Source organism: Mixophyes fleayi, chromosome 5, assembly GCF_038048845.1.
Source record: "Mixophyes fleayi isolate aMixFle1 chromosome 5, aMixFle1.hap1, whole genome shotgun sequence".
Classification (NCBI taxonomy): domain Eukaryota; kingdom Metazoa; phylum Chordata; class Amphibia; order Anura; family Limnodynastidae; genus Mixophyes; species Mixophyes fleayi.
In genome coordinates, this window is record NC_134406.1 from 217220254 (window position 1) to 217238659 (window position 18406).

An 18406-nucleotide genomic window follows, 5' to 3' on the forward strand; every position below is an offset into this window, starting at 1 on the left:
TCATCATCCATCATTCTTCATCATCATCCACAAAAATGAAACCGAAAAAAAAAATACAGATTTGTAAGGCACAAAAGAAGCAGTAGAATATGTAAAAATCAATACAAGAGACTATAGAGAAAGCAACTACATAAGAAGATCCAACAGGAACAAAAGAAACCTTAAAAAGAGGATGAGGCGGCAGAGCGGGTCAAACACTTGTAACCTTTACCTTGCTGGTCATATATAAAAAGAGCACTGAATGGGGACACACCCTGAAGATTGGCAAACATTATTACACATAATGGAATATGCATGTATATGTAGAGAATGTGGCCAGTGTGTTACAGGATCCCCTTTTATTTGTTTGTGTATAGAGGTGTGTCTGATGGTGGTGTGTGGATTTAGGAGGAACGTCGCTGCCATAGCACGCCAGCTGATATGGTCCTGTGGAGGTGTCCTGTGATATGTAGATTGATGGCCCAGAAAGCCACACAGCCTGGAACCCTGAGAGTTAGGACTGAGGATGTGGTGGAGGTGAATGGAGTGTCGCAGGCTGAAAGACAGGCCAGGGGAGAACCTTATTTTAAAATAAAAGGAGTTCTGCTATATAGGGTGGTGGTGATACTGGAGAAAACAGTTCACCAATTCTTGGTGCCACAGTTACATGTTCCTTTGGTACTAACAACAGCCCATACACCCCTTTTTAGGGGGTGCATCTGGTAGAGGAGAATACTCTTAATTGAGTGGTCCTGAGGTTTTACTGGCCGGGAATCTGTATGGCAGTCAATATATACTGTCAAGCCTGCTCAGAGTGCCAGCAAGCGGCCCCTAAACCAGACTATCAAGCTGCCCTGGTACCTCTTCCTATAATTCCAGTTCCATTCAAGTGAATTGCTATAGACTAAGGGTGGACCCTTAGAGAAGTCTTCCCGAGGGCATCAATATGAATTAGTAATTCTTGATTATGCTACACGATACTCTGAGGCAATTACACTAAGGAATATTAAATCAAGCACTATCGCAAAACAGTTACTATTAATGTACACTCGACTGGGAATCCCAAAACAGATCCTAACAGATCGGGGCACTCCCTTCATGTCACGATTAATAAAGGAGTTATGTAAATTACTAGGGGTACAAAAACTACAGACCTCGGTTTATCACCCGCAAACCAACAATTTGGTTAAGCGGTTTAATAGGACCCTTAAGAAAATAATTAGATGAGCTGCGGCTCAGGATAAAAGAGATTGGGACACCCTGTTACCCTATCTCATAATTGCGATTAGGGAGGTGCCTCAGGCATCAACAAGGTTAAGTCCCTTAGAGCTTCTGTGTGGGAGACAACTCCACAGAGTTCTGGACATCCACAAAGAAGGGTGGGAACAGCAGGGACCCAAGGAAGCAAATATAGTATGGTTTGTGGTCCAATTATACGATCAACTAAAACAGATCTGGCCATTGGTAAAGCAACATCTAACGGAAGCACAGTGATGGCAAAAGTAGGGTTATGATACCAGTGCCACCCTAATCCCCTTTAAGCCAGATGACAAGGTGCTTCTCCTGGTACCAGTTTAGGAGAGCGAATTGTATGCACATTGGAAAGGCCCTTGTGAAGTAATAGAGCCCATAGGGCAAGTAAATTATTGAGTGCGTCAGCGCAGTAGATGGCGAAAATAGCAAGTCTAGCATGTTAACTTGTTAAAGCTGTGGGTGAAGGAAACCATGACATTAACTTTGGCAGCAGTAAAAACCGAGGATTGCATAGACCCTGTGGAGTCTTCCATGACACTGACTCAGAGATGAAAGGCGTTAGAAATCGTAGCTCGGAATACAAATTTTTTTGGGCTATTTCAGGGTGCACAAAGATAATTGAACATAAAAGTGTATAATGGAAGTTATCTCTATATAAGTATATGCCTGCACATTGATTAGATTAGTGATTAGACTTTATAAATTAGAGAAAAATGGTGTGCTGCCTAAATAGGTACCTAATACCCCACGTAAATGTTTCCAAAACAGCCGCAACACCCATATTAAACTCTATTGTGAATATTTATTAAAAGCAACAGGAAATTAGTATGGCCATACTTGACACAATTATAAACAAAATGCAATTTAAAACAACAGACACAAATTAGGAATTAAAATCCGTATTGAGAAAAATAGTTCACGGTGCTATAGTCTATCAATCAAGCTAATCAGATTAGGCAATTGGTGAATATTAACCTGATGTTACGTCTTCATGAGGGACCCTCTACAAGTCATATAGTACTTATGTACTCATAAAACTTGCGGATATTGAGTCCTTAATAGAGAGTGCTGATGTGTATCTATTGGTATATTACAAAGTCTCAATACCTTAAAAACGGTCCTCCCAGGTATAAAGATAAGCAATGATGTGTGACGAGATTTTCTGTCCGGTGCACTATATGGACAAAAGTATTCTGACGCTTGACCATTCCACCAACAGGGACTGTAATGACATTGTATGCAAATACATTTACTTTAATATTGAGTTGGTCCCCCTTTTGCAGCGATAACAGCTTTCACTCTTCTTGGAAGGGTTTCCACTGAGCGGGAGTGTTTCTGTGGGAATTTGTGCCCATTCATTCTGTAGAGCATTTATAAGGTCAGGCACGCAATCTCCGTTCCAGAGGTGTTCAATAGGGTTGAGGTCAGCTCTCTGTGCAGGCCAGTCAAATCCTTCCACACCGAACTCATCAAACCAAGTCTGAGCACTGAGCACAGTCATGTTGGAATAGGAAAGGGCCTTCCCTAAACTGTTGCCATGAAGTTGAAAGCATAGCATTGTACAAAATGACTTTGTATGCTGAAGCATTAAGATTGCCCTTCACTGAAGATAAGGGGTCGTGCCCTTAACATGTGTGGCAAATACTTTTGTCTATATAGTGTGTGTGTGTGTGTGTATATGTGTATATATATACATATATAGCTTTTGCCCTTCTGCTCAACGGAAAGTTTCTGTCCTCCCTAAGCTCGCCTTAGGATACCTGTGTTACGGTTTGGCAGGTGTACCACGTACCACCCCACCTGTTGCTACAACATGCTTGGCAAATCCTAATATGGGTGTGCGACTATGAAAGTTTCAAAAAGCGTTTGTGAATCATTCCCAAACCCCTAATTACAAGCAGTTTTCTACTTTGGGTGGTCGTCATCTTTATCCACTACTCATACCTGCCTCCGACCACCCGCAAATAAAAACACTTTTTCAGTCGTATCTGCGACTATGTCCCAATCTGGGTCCATACGCAATTGCTCGAAAAGGTCATTACTAGAGATGCTCAAGCTTGGTTCACCGAGAACAGAACATACCCCAACTTAGCATATTCGAGTACCGGGCCGAGCCAGCTCGGTACTTTTGCGCTTTTTTAGAATTGAAAACGAGGCAAAACGTCATTGTTACGTTGTCGAATCTCAGATCTCATGAGTTTTGGATTTTATAAGTATCGCCCTCCACGGCGATCCAATGCCATTTCACAGAGGGACACAGAAGGGGTAGCACAGTCTGTAGAGCAGTTGGGCAGCAACATAGGTAGAATAGAAAGAGGAGGAGTAGCAGTGTTCTTCAAAGTCTACAGTGACATTCAGGAGAGCTCTATTGCTAATTGTCATTGCTGTAATGCAAATACTAGTACTGGCAGGCTTAGTGTAAATCTGCAGTCAAATTGTACGGTGTTATATATACGTTACACACAGAGAGGTGAGCTCCATTGTTCCATTGCTATTTGTCATTGTTGAAATACAAATACTAGGGCTGGCAGGCTTTTCTTCTGGATTTGCAGTCAAAGTGTACGGTGTTATCAAAATGGATTCACAGCAATACACAGAAAAGCAGGAGCACCAAACAGCTGCTGCCACCAGTCATGATGATAGTAATCCCTCTACGTCAGGGGTGGGCAAACCTGTCCTCAAGGGCCATATCCAGTTCATGTTTTTAGGATTTCTTTAATCATGTACAGCTGAGTTAATTTTTTTGGCTGGGTCAGTAATTATCCCACCTGTTTCTACAGACAGAAATCCTAAAAACATGAACTGGATATGGCCCTTGAGGACAGGTTTGCCCACCCCTGCTCTACGTCATCTGGTAAAGCCTATGTTAAAGTGCATAGTGTTTTTAAGCCAGGGAACCAAAAATGTAAAAAAAAAACACCTTTTGCCTTGGTCAAGAAAAAAACACTTGTAATCCAAGCAAAGTTATCTGCAGAAAAAAATAAAATTGCCAACACGCCATTCTACGAACGCAGTGGCAAAAAAAGAATGAGGCATTCGCCGTTCTCTGTGAGTGCGAGTTCTGCAATCTGTTGGGAAAATCAGAAACTTATTCTAAAAAAATAACAAACAGCAGTCCATCAGCAAGGACCATTCTCTCATCTACATCCCGACGCCTGTAATCTACACCCACAACACCGTTCTCATCAATATCCTCAGTAGCGAACAGAGTTAATCCTGCATCCAAGTTGCTAAGGCTAGATGACTCCTCCACTATCCTGGATTCCTCAGAAGAATTCTTAAGCATTAGCCCCACTGTTGCTGCTGCTGGGGGTGATTATTCATCCCAGAAGCAGACCAAGAAGAAGACTACCAGTAGTTTACAACAATTGACTGTTAGACAATCCTTTGCAAGAGGATTCAAGTATGAAAACTGTCACCCACTTGCAAAGCGGATCACAGACGCCATGGTGACTATGCTAGTATTAGATCTGCGTTCAATATCCACTATTAATTTTGAGAGAGCATTACAGCTGGGTGAATTCCATCACATTCCCTGTTTTGCTCACACAATAAACTTGGTGGTGCAGAGCTTTTTAAAACATGACAGGGACGTGCAGGAGATGCTGCCTGTGGCCCGTAAAATATCTGGACATTTCCGGCATTCGGCAGCAGTGTGTAGGAGATTGCAGCAGCTGCACGCGCAACTTAATTTGCTGCCACCAACTGAAGCAAGAGGTGGTGATAAAGTGGAATTCCACCCTGTATATGCTTCTGCGGATGGAGGAACAGCGAAAAGCCAGACACGCTTACTCCACAAGCCATGACAAGGAGAAAGGAGGGTGGATGTATATTAGTCAAGCGCAGTGGAGAATACTTTCCGTGTTGTGCAAGGTGCTGAAACCATTCGAAGTAGTCACTTGTGAAGTGAATTCAGACACAGCTAGATTGAGTCAAATGATTCCCTTAATTAGACTTTTGGAAAAGCAACTTGAGAAACTGAAGGAGGAGATGAAACAAAGCAGTTACGCTAATTATGTTGGACTTGTAGATCAAGTACTTTATTCGCTTCGTCGGGATCCAAGAGTTATCAAAATCTTGAAATCGGATCACTACATTTTGGCGACTGTGCTTGATCCTCGGTTTAAGGCTATGTCTTCTCTTTGTTTCCAACTGACCCAGATCTGAAGAGAGGTCTTGTGTGAGCAAGATGACAGCTCAAGTGTTATGTGCCAGGACAGCGTCTCCTCCTTCGGTTTCTCACGCAACTGCTGCTAGGAAAAAACTTAACTTTCCCAGGAGACCCAGCACAAAATTTTTACATCTGGTCTGGTCTTAAAGAATTGGCCAAAAAACGTGACACCTCTGCCGTAACTCCACCTGATCCTACTATCAGCAACTAAAGGATGGTGGAGGATTATTTTCACGACAGCATAGAAATAGACACATCAGACAGTCCCTTTACATATATACCAAGGACAATTCCATCTTGCACAACTTTTCTTTTCTGCCACTGCTGTGTGCCAATGTTTCCTAGATGTGCTAGGAACTGCTGTGTGTTTGAGCCATTCCTCTGTCGCTTAGCATCCAGCCAGGTCACTGCAGTATTTGAAAGTGTATGAAAATAATATTGTGACCTGTGAGATGATCAAAATTGACTGCAAATTACTTGAAATTAGTGTTATTGAGGTTAATAATAATGTAGGGGGGAAAAAAGAGCAATATTATGTAGAGATGAGCGCACTCGGATTTCTGAAATCCGAGCCCACCCGAACGTTGCCGATCCGAGTCGGATCCGAGACAGATCCGGGTATTGGCGCCAAATTCAAATCTGAAACTGAGGCTCTGACTCATAATCCCGTTGTCGGATCTCGCGATACTCGGATCCTATAAATTCCCCGCTAGTCGCCGCCATCTTCACTCGGGCATTGATCAGGGTAGAGGGAGGGTGTGTTAGGTGGTCCTCTGTCCTGGTATATCTCGTGCTGTGCTGTTTAGTTCTGTGCTGTGCTGTGCTGTGCTGTGTTCTGCAGTATCAGTCCAGTGGTGCTGTGTGCTGTGCTCTGTCCTTCTGAGGTCAGTGGTGCTGCTGGGTCCTGTGCTGTGTCCTGTTCAGTCCAGTGGTGCTGTGTCCTGTGCTATGTGCTTCTAAGGGCATAGTTATTTCCCCAATATTCCCCTGTGTTTAAAAAAATAAAAAAAAGTTATTTAAAAAAATACCAAAAACTAATTTAATTTTTTTTAATTACCACAAAATTTGCACAACCAATCCTGCAGTATAAGCCCATTGGTACTGCAATATTACCAAGTTCACACATTCAGCAGTAAAAGTCCAGTGGTACTGCAATATTACAAAGTTCACACATTCTGCAGTATCAGTCCAGTGGTGCTGTGTCCTGTGCTCTGTCCTGCTGAGTTCCGTAGTGCTGCTGGGTCCTGTGCCGTGTCCTGTTCAGTCCAGTGGTGCTGTGTCCTGTGCTCTGTGCTTCTAAGGGCATAGTTATTTCCCCATTATTCCCAAGTTTTTAAAAAATAAAAAAAAAGTAAAAAAAAATTAAAAATTAAAAAAAAAATATATAATTATAACCAAATTTGCAAAACCAATCCAGCAGTATAAGTCCATTGGTACTGCAATATTACCAAGTTCACACATTCTGCAGTATCTTGTGCTACATATAATGGAGACCAAAAATTTGGAGGATAAAGTAGGGAAAGATCAAGACCCACTTCCTCCTAATGCTGAAGCTGCTGCCACTAGTCATGACATAGACGATGAAATGCCATAAACGTCGTCTTCCAAGCCCGATGCCCAATCTCGTAGTACCGGGCATGTAAAATCCAAAAAGCCCAAGTTAAGAAAAAGTAGCAAAAAGAGAAACTTAAAATCATCTGAGGAGAAACGTAAAGTTGCCAATATGCCATTTACGACACGGAGTGGCAAGGAACGGCTTAGGCCCTGGCCCGTGTTCATGACTAGTGGTTCAGCTTCACCCACGGATCTTAGCCCTCCACCTCCTCCCCCCCCCTACAAAAAATTGAAGAGAGTTATGCTGTCAGCAACAAAACAGCAAACAACTCTGCCTTCTAAAGAGAAATTATCACAAATCCACAAGGCGAGTCCAAGGATGTTGGTGGTTGTCAAGCCTGACCTTCCCATCACTGTACGGGAAGAGGTGGCTCGGGAGGAGGCTATTGATGATGTAGCTGGCGCTGTGGAGGAACTTGATGATGAGGATGGTGATGTGGTTATTGTAAATGAGGCACCAGGGGGGGAAACAGCTGATGTCCATGGGATGAAAAAGCCCATCGTCATGCCTGGTCAGAAGACCAAAAAATGCACCTCTTCGGTCTGGAGTTATTTTTATCCAAATCCAGACAACCAATGTATGGCCATATGTAGCTTATGTAAAGCTCAAATAAGCAGGGGTAAGGATCTTGCCCACCTAGGAACATCCTCCCTTATACGTCACCTGAATAACCTTCATAGTTCAGTGGTTAGTTCAGGAACTGGGGCTAGGACCCTCATCGGTACAGGGACACCTAAATCCCGTGGTCCAGTTGGATACACACCAGCAACACCCTCCTCGTCAACTTCCTCCACAATCTCCATCAGATTCAGTCCTGCAGCCCAAGTCAGCAGCCAGACTGAGTCCTCCTCAATACGGGATTCATCCGAGGAATCCTGCAGCGGTACGCCTACTACTGCCACTGCTGCTGTTGCTGCTGTTAGTCGGTCATCTTCCCAGAGGGGAAGTCGTAAGACCGCTAAGTCTTTCACAAAACAATTGACCGTCCAACAGTCGTTTGCCATGACCACAAAATACGATAGTAGTCACCCTATTGCAAAGCGTATAACTGCGGCTGTAACTGCAATGTTGGTGTTAGACGTGCGCCCGGTGTCCACCATCAGTGGAGTGGGATTTAGAGGGTTGATGGAGGTATTGTGTCCCCGGTACCAAATCCCGTTGAGATTCCACTTCACTAGGCAGGCGATACCAAAAATGTACAGAGAAGTACGATCAAGTGTCCTCAGTGCTCTAAAAAATGCGGTTGTACCCACTGTCCACTTAACCACGGACATGTGGACAAGTGGTTCTGGGCAAACGAAGGACTATATGACTGTGACAGCCCACTGGGTAGATGCATCCCCTTCCGCAGCAACAGCAACAGCTGCATCAGTAGCAGCAACTACAAAATGGCTGCTCGTGCAAAGGCAGGCAACATTGTGTATTACAGGCTTTAATAAGAGGCACAACGCTGACAACATATTAGAGAAAATGAGGGAAATTATCTCCCAGTGGCTTACCCCACTTAGACTCTCATGGGGATTTGTGGTGTCAGACAATGCCAGTAACATTGTGCGGGCATTAAATATGGGCAATTTCCAGCACGTCCCATGTTTTGCCCACACCATTAATTTGGTGGTGCAGCATTACCTCAAGAGTGACAGGGGTGTGCAGGAGATGCTTGCGGTGGCGCGCAAAATTGCTGGACACTTCGGCATTCGACCCACCTCTAATGTAAAGGCAGCAGTAGGTGTTTCTGACTTTTCCAGAGGACAGAATGTATTAGTGACAGAGAGGCATTATACTCCTGTATCTGCGATTAATGGAAATGTAATGATTCCAGCAGAGCTATCAGGTGGGCAAAGCATAGAGAGTATATCAATCTTGGATGGTGGTGTGCAGGGATATACCCACTATAACAAAGGTGGCTATTTGGTAGAGGAACTTCAGCCTTCAAGAAACAATGTAGGGAAATCAACAAACATAGTAAAAGAGAATATTTCAATCTTGGATGGTGGTGTGCAGGGCCACTATAAACAAGGTGGCTATTTGGTAGAGGAACTTCAGCCTTCAGGTAACAATGTTTCAAAATCCACGAACAGAGTGACAAAATACAGCACTGTACAGTATACACGTTCCTAATCCATGCTCAAAGTAAATGAATTGATTGTAACAAAAAAAACGTTTTTAAGAAGTTTTAGGGGTTTGTTTTTGCTCATGTCAAAATCTATTTTCTATTTGAGAGCCTAGACCTATATTTTAAAAATATTTTGTTTTAATGACGGCAAAGTTTATCGTCACGTTTAGTATGTGTCATTTAATATCCACCTTTGACTGTTTGCCTACTAAACTGAAAGCATTCCTGATAGAATAGTGAATTGTCCTTGACATTGCTTCAGTAATGATAACCTAAAAATATTTAGAATAAAAAGTTCCTAATCTTGTTTTAAAATACACATATATGCAACATGTACAAAATTGTGTGCAAGAGAACCCTTGCATAGATTTTGTCATTTCAACTTCTGGTTTACTGTAGGATAGGCAGGTGCGGGCTGGGAGGTATCAGCCTGGGGGGGCGCACAGGCCACGTCATAATGCGCTGACACGGCCGCATCGTGTAATACGCGGTGCGGCCGCCTGTAATATAAAAAAAAATGTGCGTTCACGACGGGGGGAGGCAGCCGGCCCGAACAGCCGCTAGACTGAGCGGCCCGGGTGCCCACTGCCCCACGGTCCAGCCCGCCCCTGAGGATAGGGGACATACTTATATACCATATCTATCAGTATAGCCGTCTGTGAATGAGAAAAGGCATAAGTTTGGCCAGATTCAATCTTTTATTATCAACAGGTTTTCAGATATGATATTTAGAAATGTTGCTCTTTTTGTGCCTTTGTATTCTTTTGTGGCTTTCCTGGCTTCCAGTGTCAGGTTATTGGTAAATGTAGCCTAATGTCACAGAAGACTGCACCATGAAGACCAGGCAGTTCAACAGAGAATAGATAGGGGTGAATGCTACTTCTGCCCTAAACCAACTGCTTGCATTTCACACTCGTCTCTGTAACATTAAGCACACATATCTATTTCAGTGTAACATGGCTAAAACTGTCCACATACTCGGAGATGCAATTAGCTAATTTGGTTGTCAACTGTCAACCAAATTGCCTTGGCATTGTAGTGTATTTGCACGCCATCAAGTGCTTTTTGGCATTCCAAAATCCAATTTGACGTAATCTAAAATCATGTCTGTAAATTACCCCATAGTCAGAGGGTCATTCACTAACCAAGAGGTATGATTCAACCAAGCAAATCTGTACAGCTGGCATACCACGTGTTCAGATAGGCATAACATTTGGTGAACCACTGGATGGGTCAATGTAAGGGCTACTGTAGGTATTACCACTTGTCTGCCACTTTTGTGATAGCTTTCTAACTTCCTACAATAACAAAGCAATATCTGTATAAATAGAAATATTTTTTTTAAAAAATTGTGTGTAAATGGTTTCATTGGTACATTTTATTTGATGTTTTAGTTGGCTTGCTATTGTACTTTTGAGACTTGACTATTGTTCTTTTATCACCATTAGTAATACTTGGATTTTTAAATCTTTTTAACATACGCTGTTTGCAACTGGTAAATATGTCTATTAACTTTTTAGTAACTGCTCCATGTATATAATGTAAATATAAGATTGAGGACTGTTAGTCACTGGATCCGGATTGTCATTTAGAAAATAAAACAAAAGATTACTCTTATGCAGATAGTACAAATATGTTTTTAGTTTGTATTTTGGGTTTTTTTCTGTTAAATGCTGACTTTTGTAAGAAAAACAGGTTTATTTGATTGTGTTACTAGCTTAGTATAAGTAACTATTCAATATTGCTATATCCCTTGGATTCAAGGGTTCATTTGTTGGGAAGAGGGGGGGGGGGGGGGGGCTGTGTTTTTAAAGAACATCTAAAATTACTGTATTGCAGTTGAACTGTTAACAGGGTGACTCCGACATACCAATGAGCAAGTTTATAAGTGCAGAAACGGAAAACGAATATTTCAGATTTTGAAAAGATCAAACATGGACAATATAATATAGAATGTCATGGGTTTTTTTTTTTATTTAATTTTTTTTGACTTTGGAAGTTTAGAGATTGTTAACATTTTTTTGCCTGTATCATGTATGTAACTGAAGTCTTCTACAGTAGGTGCGACTCTGCAAATGCCAGTCTTGTCTGAAATGCATGGTTTTGTTGTTTTTGGAAAATAGGTCCTAGATAAGTTATGAGAACTATAACCAATTTCTTACATCGATTTGCAAACTTGTCTCGTACTAAAATGTAACACCTATGAATTTTTACTTTGCTAAACAATGCATTACATGACTTGTATGCTTGGTGTTTATGAATATGCCTTTTTAATAGCTTTAATCTTTGCTTTCATTACAAAGGATCAAAAATGGCTACATTGTATGTTTGAGTGTACACTAAATATTTTGCACTGGTTTTGTACCATTCTTTATTTTTCTGGAAGTAAATAAAGCTAAATTGGAAAAGGAATCCTTTTTATTATTTACTAGCAAATGTGACCCATTAAGTTTTGCAGTGGGCAAGACAATATACTCCTTTTTTTTTTTTTAATGTCTTACAGCACAAGGTATGTATGTGTTTTAAAATGAGAGCGATGTATAGTAGTTGGGTTCTGTGGCATTTGTGTGTTGGAATGATTAAGGTTGTGGTCCATTTTGTGCTTGTGCATAAGACAGGTTTAGCATGTGTTCTCTGGTAGAAATGATATACTTTATGTAGTATGAGCATACCATTTAGCATGCATTGAATGTCAAAAATTCTAAATACTGTGAATTTCAGGTTGTTATAAAACCTACTGTACAGCACATCTTCATCTGTAATACATTGCACCAATCCAACATATACAGTTAGATAGCCAGCATATAGCATAATTGTAATACCAAGTTTGTCTTCTGTGCCCCTATATATTTAATGGCAACATACAGATCATTCTTTCATTGTATATGGCTTTATAATGGTTCCATATCATCATCCATCATTCTTCATCATCATCCACAAAAATGAAACCGAAAAAAAAAATACAGATTTGTAAGGCACAAAAGAAGCAGTAGAATATGTAAAAATCAATACAAGAGACTATAGAGAAAGCAACTACATAAGAAGATCCAACAGGAACAAAAGAAACCTTAAAAAGAGGATGAGGCGGCAGAGCGGGTCAAACACTTGTAACCTTTACCTTGCTGGTCATATATAAAAAGAGCACTGAATGGGGACACACCCTGAAGATTGGCAAACATTATTACACATAATGGAATATGCATGTATATGTAGAGAATGTGGCCAGTGTGTTACAGGATCCCCTTTTATTTGTTTGTGTATAGAGGTGTGTCTGATGGTGGTGTGTGGATTTAGGAGGAACGTCGCTGCCATAGCACGCCAGCTGATATGGTCCTGTGGAGGTGTCCTGTGATATGTAGATTGATGGCCCAGAAAGCCACACAGCCTGGAACCCTGAGAGTTAGGACTGAGGATGTGGTGGAGGTGAATGGAGTGTCGCAGGCTGAAAGACAGGCCAGGGGAGAACCTTATTTTAAAATAAAAGGAGTTCTGCTATATAGGGTGGTGGTGATACTGGAGAAAACAGTTCACCAATTCTTGGTGCCACAGTTACATGTTCCTTTGGTACTAACAACAGCCCATACACCCCTTTTTAGGGGGTGCATCTGGTAGAGGAGAATACTCTTAATTGAGTGGTCCTGAGGTTTTACTGGCCGGGAATCTGTATGGCAGTCAATATATACTGTCAAGCCTGCTCAGAGTGCCAGCAAGCGGCCCCTAAACCAGACTATCAAGCTGCCCTGGTACCTCTTCCTATAATTCCAGTTCCATTCAAGTGAATTGCTATAGACTAAGGGTGGACCCTTAGAGAAGTCTTCCCGAGGGCATCAATATGAATTAGTAATTCTTGATTATGCTACACGATACTCTGAGGCAATTACACTAAGGAATATTAAATCAAGCACTATCGCAAAACAGTTACTATTAATGTACACTCGACTGGGAATCCCAAAACAGATCCTAACAGATCGGGGCACTCCCTTCATGTCACGATTAATAAAGGAGTTATGTAAATTACTAGGGGTACAAAAACTACAGACCTCGGTTTATCACCCGCAAACCAACAATTTGGTTAAGCGGTTTAATAGGACCCTTAAGAAAATAATTAGATGAGCTGCGGCTCAGGATAAAAGAGATTGGGACACCCTGTTACCCTATCTCATAATTGCGATTAGGGAGGTGCCTCAGGCATCAACAAGGTTAAGTCCCTTAGAGCTTCTGTGTGGGAGACAACTCCACAGAGTTCTGGACATCCACAAAGAAGGGTGGGAACAGCAGGGACCCAAGGAAGCAAATATAGTATGGTTTGTGGTCCAATTATACGATCAACTAAAACAGATCTGGCCATTGGTAAAGCAACATCTAACGGAAGCACAGTGATGGCAAAAGTAGGGTTATGATACCAGTGCCACCCTAATCCCCTTTAAGCCAGATGACAAGGTGCTTCTCCTGGTACCAGTTTAGGAGAGCGAATTGTATGCACATTGGAAAGGCCCTTGTGAAGTAATAGAGCCCATAGGGCAAGTAAATTATTGAGTGCGTCAGCGCAGTAGATGGCGAAAATAGCAAGTCTAGCATGTTAACTTGTTAAAGCTGTGGGTGAAGGAAACCATGACATTAACTTTGGCAGCAGTAAAAACCGAGGATTGCATAGACCCTGTGGAGTCTTCCATGACACTGACTCAGAGATGAAAGGCGTTAGAAATGGTAGCTCGGAATACAAATTTTTTTGGGCTATTTCAGGGTGCGCAAAGATAATTGAACATAAAAGTGTATAATGGAAGTTATCTCTATATAAGTATATGCCTGCACATTGATTAGATTAGTGATTAGACTTTATAAATTAGAGAAAAATGGTGTGCTGCCTAAATAGGTACCTAATACCCCACGTAAATGTTTCCAAAACAGCCGCAACACCCATATTAAACTCTATTGTGAATATTTATTAAAAGCAACAGGAAATTAGTATGGCCATACTTGACACAATTATAAACAAAATGCAATTTAAAACAACAGACACAAATTAGGAATTAAAATCCGTATTGAGAAAAATAGTTCACGGTGCTATAGTCTATCAATCAAGCTAATCAGATTAGGAAATTGGTGAATATTAACCTGATGTTACGTCTTCATGAGGGACCCTCTACAAGTCATATAGTCCTTATGTACTCATAAAACTTGCGGATATTGAGTCCTTAATAGAGAGTGCTGATGTGTATCTATTGCTATATTACAAAGTCTCAATACCTTAAAAACGGTCCTCCCAGGTATAAAGATAAGCAATGATGTGTGACGAGATTTTCTGTCCGGTGCACTATATGGACAAAAGTATTCTGACGCTTGACCATTACACCAACAGGGACTGTAATGACATTGTATGCAAATACATTTACTTTAATATTGAGTTGGTCCCCCTTTTGCAGCGATAACAGCTTTCACTCTTCTTGGAAGGGTTTCCACTGAGCGGGAGTGTTTCTGTGGGAATTTGTGCCCATTCATTCTGTAGAGCATTTATAAGGTCAGGCACGCAATCTCCGTTCCAGAGGTGTTCAATAGGGTTGAGGTCAGCTCTCTGTGCAGGCCAGTCAAATCCTTCCACACCGAACTCATCAAACCAAGTCTGAGCACTGAGCACAGTCATGTTGGAATAGGAAAGGGCCTTCCCTAAACTGTTGCCATGAAGTTGAAAGCATAGCATTGTACAAAATGACTTGGTATGCTGAAGCATTAAGATTGCCCTTCACTGAAGATAAGGGGTCGTGCCCTTAACATGTGTGGCAAATACTTTTGTCTATATAGTGTGTGTGTGTGTGTGTGTATATGTGTATATATATACATATATAACTTTTGCCCTTCTGCTCAACGGAAAGTTTCTGTCCTCCCTAAGCTCGCCTTAGGATACCTGTGTTACGGTTTGGCAGGTGTACCACGTACCACCCCACCTGTTGCTACAACATGCTTGGCAAATCCTAATATGGGTGTGCGACTATGAAAGTTTCAAAAAGCGTTTGTGAATCATTCCCAAACCCCTAATTACAAGCAGTTTTCTACTTTGGGTGGTCGTCATCTTTATCCACTACTCATACCTGCCTCCGACCACCCGCAAGTAAAAACACTTTTTCAGTCGTATCTGCGACTATGTCCCAATCTGGGTCCATACGCAATTGCTCGAAAAGGTCATTACTAGAGATGCTCAAGCTTGGTTCACCGAGAACAGAACATACCCCAACTTAGCATATTCGAGTACCGGGCCGAGCCAGCTCGGTACTTTTGCGCTTTTTCAGAATTGAAAACGAGGCAAAACGTCATTGTTACGTTGTCGAATCTCAGATCTCATGAGTTTTGGATTTTATAAGTATCGCCCTCCACGGCGATCCAATGCCATTTCACAGAGGGACACAGAAGGGGTAGCACAGTCTGTAGAGCAGTTGGGCAGCAACATAGGTAGAATAGAAAGAGGAGGAGTAGCAGTGTTCTTCAAAGTCTACAGTGACATTCAGGAGAGCTCTATTGCTAATTGTCATTGCTGTAATGCAAATACTAGTACTGGCAGGCTTAGTGTAAATCTGCAGTCAAATTGTACGGTGTTATATATACGTTACACACAGAGAGGTGAGCTCCATTGTTCCATTGCTATTTGTCATTGTTGAAATACAAATACTAGGGCTGGCAGGCTTTTCTTCTGGATTTGCAGTCAAAGTGTACGGTGTTATCAAAATGGATTCACAGCAATACACAGAAAAGCAGGAGCACCAAACAGCTGCTGCCACCAGTCATGATGATAGTAATCCCTCTACGTCAGGGGTGGGCAAACCTGTCCTCAAGGGCCATATCCAGTTCATGTTTTTAGGATTTCTTTAATCATGTACAGCTGAGTTAATTTTTTTGGCTGGGTCAGTAATTATCCCACCTGTTTCTACAGACAGAAATCCTAAAAACATGAACTGGATATGGCCCTTGAGGACAGGTTTGCCCACCCCTGCTCTACGTCATCTGGTAAAGCCTATGTTAAAGTGCATAGTGTTTTTAAGCCAGGGAACCAAAAATGTAAAAAAAAAACACCTTTTGCCTTGGTCAAGAAAAAAACACTTGTAATCCAAGCAAAGTTATCTACAGAAAAAAATAAAATTGCCAACACGCCATTCTACGAACGCAGTGGCAAAAAAAGAATGAGGCATTCGCCGTTCTCTGTGAGTGCGAGTTCTGCAATCTGTTGGGAAAATCAGAAACTTATTCTAAAAAAATAACAAACAGCAGTCCATCAGCTAGGACCATTCTCTCATCTACATCCCGACGCCTGTAATCTACACCCACAACACCGTTCTCATCAATATCCTCAGTAGCGAACAGAGTTAATCCTGCATCCAAGTTGCTAAGGCTAGATGACTCCTCCACTATCCTGGATTCCTCAGAAGAATTCTTAAGCATTAGCCCTACTGTTGCTGCTGCTGGGGGTGATTATTCATCCCAGAAGCAGACCAAGAAGAAGACTACCAGTAGTTTACAACAATTGACTGTTAGACAATCCTTTGCAAGAGGATTCAAGTATGAAAACTGTCACCCACTTGCAAAGCGGATCACAGACGCCATGGTGACTATGCTAGTATTAGATCTGCGTTCAATATCCACTATTAATTTTGAGAGAGCATTACAGCTGGGTGAATTCCATCACATTCCCTGTTTTGCTCACACAATAAACTTGGTGGTGCAGAGCTTTTTAAAACATGACAGGGACGTGCAGGAGATGCTGCCTGTGGCCCGTAAAATATCTGGACATTTCCGGCATTCGGCAGCAGTGTGTAGGAGATTGCAGCAGCTGCACGCGCAACTTAATTTGCTGCCACCAACTGAAGCAAGAGGTGGTGATAAAGTGGAATTCCACCCTGTATATGCTTCTGCGGATGGAGGAACAGCGAAAAGCCAGACACGCTTACTCCACAAGCCATGACAAGGAGAAAGGAGGGTGGATGTATATTAGTCAAGCGCAGTGGAGAATACTTTCCGTGTTGTGCAAGGTGCTGAAACCATTCGAAGTAGTCACTTGTGAAGTGAATTCAGACACAGCTAGCTTGAGTCAAATGATTCCCTTAATTAGACTTTTGGAAAAGCAACTTGAGAAACTGAAGGAGGAGATGAAACAAAGCAGTTACGCTAATTATGTTGGACTTGTAGATCAAGTACTTTATTCGCTTCGTCGGGATCCAAGAGTTATCAAAATCTTGAAATCGGATCACTACATTTTGGCGACTGTGCTTGATCCTCGGTTTAAGGCTATGTCTTCTCTTTGTTTCCAACTGACCCAGATCTGAAGAGAGGTCTTGTGTGAGCAAGATGACAGCTGAAGTGTTATGTGCCAGGACAGCGTCTCCTCCTTCGGTTTCTCACGCAACTGCTGCTAGGAAAAAACTTAACTTTCCCAGGAGACCCAGCACAAAATTTTTACATCTGGTCTGGTCTTAAAGAATTGGCCAAAAAACGTGACACCTCTGCCGTAACTCCACCTGATCCTACTATCAGCAACCAAAGGATGGTGGAGGATTATTTTCACGACAGCATAGAAATAGACACATCAGACAGTCCCTTTACATATATACCAAGGACAATTCCATCTTGCACAACTTTTCTTTTCTGCCACTGCTGTGTGCCAATGTTTCCTAGATGTGCTAGGAACTGCTGTGTGTTTGAGCCATTCCTCTGTCGCTTAGCATCCAGCCAGGTCACTGCAGTATTTGAAAGTGTATGAAAATAATATTGTGACCTGTGAGATGATCAAAATTGACTGCAAATTACTTGAAATTAGTGTTATTGAGGTTAATAATAATGTAGGGGGGGAAAAAGAGCAATATTATGTGATTTTAGCATATTTTAAGATTTTTTTCTAAAAAATACAGATCCAAAACCAAACACATGAGGGCGGTTTTGCCAAAACCAAAACTAAAACACAAAGCTAATCCAGATCCAAAACCAAAACCAGTTCACTGGGGTCAGTGAGCATCTCTAGTCATTAATGTACATTGCATTCTTTAGAACACCCCTACCCTTATTTACACAGAAAGAAAACACATTCTATTGTGGAGGCACTCTAAGGATTCATACTATTTATTCACTTAGGTTTAATTACAATTTATTTAAATTCTTATTCCAATCTTTAGCGAAATATAAATTAAAATAGGAGATTTGAAATGTAAGAAAAAGTGATAAAAAGATACCTAAGTTGATAATAAACCAGGACAATTAACCTGTAGCTGAAACTCTTTTATTTTGGGCTTTC

The 18406-nt window shown here is 41.6% G+C and overlaps 1 protein-coding gene across 1 annotated transcript in view; it reads right to left on the reverse strand.

Moving 5' to 3' along the window:
- Nucleotides 1–18406, reverse strand: part of B4GALT6 (beta-1,4-galactosyltransferase 6) — a 157853-nt gene that overhangs the window by 40439 nt on the left and 99008 nt on the right. The window lies entirely within an intron of this gene.